Genomic DNA, 2,003 nt, shown 5'->3' with positions numbered 1-2,003 from the left:
GGTGAGGGACAGACAAGGAAAGAAGAGGGGGTAAAAAGTTGGTTAAAGAAAAAGGAGTTGCGTGAGTAAATGTGTTCATCTGATATATTTTCCCCACCCTTAGCTTTGGAAATATACACTTTTTTTCTTGGATTACTTTCAACGGGACCTGGACTCTGCAGGTCTGCATCAAACCTTAAGTACCGGTATCATTTTCCATTAATTTTGCCGGCTGTGATTTTTGGACTCTGGACTTTAATGAAGGACATTTAGTTTCAATCTGTGTAGTAGCCATGATCTTTGATTTTTGCAATCCGGGGATGGAATAGGAGCTTGCTCTGTCCACTCCACTCATCGGCCCGGTATTGCAGTACCTCCGGGAACGGTGCATTCGCAATGATCGCAGCAGGGCTTTAGGGCTAGGACCTTAGCTTGGCCTTTTGGCTGAGAGTAAGTGTCCCGGCTCTTAGGCTTTGTAGCGTATTATGAACCGACCGATAACGGATAATGGATAATGAATAACGAAGATAGAACAATAACCCTTAAAAACCCCATTTAGTTTCAATCGCGGGACTTGAAGTCGGGTTTGGGTTAATTTTGTGTTTGTGTTACATTTTTAAATGTGGGCGCATGCGGCTTATATACAGGTGCGGCTTGTATATGTACAAAATCTGTTTTCCTCTTAAAATGTGGTGGGTGCAGCTTATAATCAGGTGCGCTCTATAGTCCGGAATTTACGGTAATCAGTTGGATATTATGATCCATTATCATGTCTGTCTTGTCGTGTTTCCTAATATGTTCCTCTCTCTCATGTCAACTGTTTAGCTCCCTTGGCCTCCTGTGTTTTGTGCAGGTGTTCGGTTACCGGCTCAAGTCAATTCAAACCATTTTTTTTAGAAGTCTTCTCTCTCATGTTCCTACCTTCCCCGCAACTAGGTCCCTAATTAGCTAGCACGGAATAATTGGCTGATTATGGCCTTTCAAATAAAGACTGCTTTTTATTCCCTTAAAATCCTATTAAACAGAGAAATACAAGCATATCAACATTTGGTAATAGTGCAGTGGTTAGCACATTCGCTTAATACGATTCAAAAGTTGGAAACATTTGTTGGCCTGAAAATGGATGGGTGCCACCAAGCTGCACTTTCCCAAAACACACCATAGGAACCGGTGCCCCTATGACCCTAGGGGTTTAAGGGATAACACAATACCCTAAATGCACCATTTTCATTATGTGATGTGTCACTATGCATCCATTACAGTGCATCCGGAAAGTATTCACAGCGCTTCACTTTTTCCACATTTTGTTATGTTACAGCCTCATTTCAAATTGTATTAATTTAATCTCTTATCTCAAAATTCTACATAAAATACTCCATTATGACAATGTGAAAACGTTTTTTTTTACTTTTTTTGAATTTATTAAAAATAGAAAACTAAGAAATCACATTTACATAAGTATTCACAGCCTTTGCTTAATACTTTGTTGATCCACCTTTGGCAGCAAATACAGCATCAAGTCTTTTTGAATATGATCCCACAAGTTTAGCACACCTATCTTTAGGCAGTTTTGCCCATTCTTCTTTGCAACAAGGCTTAAGCTCAATCAGGTTGGATGGGAGACGTTTGTGCACAGCCATTTTCAGTTCTCTCCAGAGATGTTTGATCGGATTCAAGTCTGGACTCTAACTGAGCCACTCCAGGACATTCACGGAGTTGTTCTGAAGCCAATCTTTTGAGATCTTGGCTGTGTGCTTTGGGTCGTTGTCCTGCTGAAAAATGAACCTTCGCCCCAGCCTGAGGTCAAGAGCGCTCTGGAGCAGGTTTTCATCCAGGATATCTCTATATATTGCTGCATTCATTTTTCCTTCTATTCTGACTAGTCTGCCAGTTCGTGCTGCTGAAGAACATCCCCACAGCATGATGTTGCCATTACCATGCTTCACTGTAGGGATGGTATTGGCCTGGTGATGAGCGGTGCCTGCTTTCCTCCAAACATGGCGCCTGGCATTCACACCAAAGAG

General features: G+C 41.7%; 1 pseudogene; it reads left to right on the top strand.

Moving 5' to 3' along the window:
- Positions 1-248: 248 nt before the first annotated feature.
- LOC148358739 (U2 spliceosomal RNA) lies at positions 249-375 on the top strand (annotated as a pseudogene).
- Positions 376-2,003: the final 1,628 nt, after the last annotated feature.

The sequence above is a fragment of the Urocampus carinirostris genome, chromosome 10 (genome assembly GCF_059441175.1).
Source record: "Urocampus carinirostris isolate Australia breed hairy pipefish chromosome 10, RoL_Ucar_1.0, whole genome shotgun sequence".
In the NCBI taxonomy this organism is placed as follows: domain Eukaryota; kingdom Metazoa; phylum Chordata; class Actinopteri; order Syngnathiformes; family Syngnathidae; genus Urocampus; species Urocampus carinirostris.
This window is presented reverse-complemented; position numbering and strand designations above follow the sequence as displayed.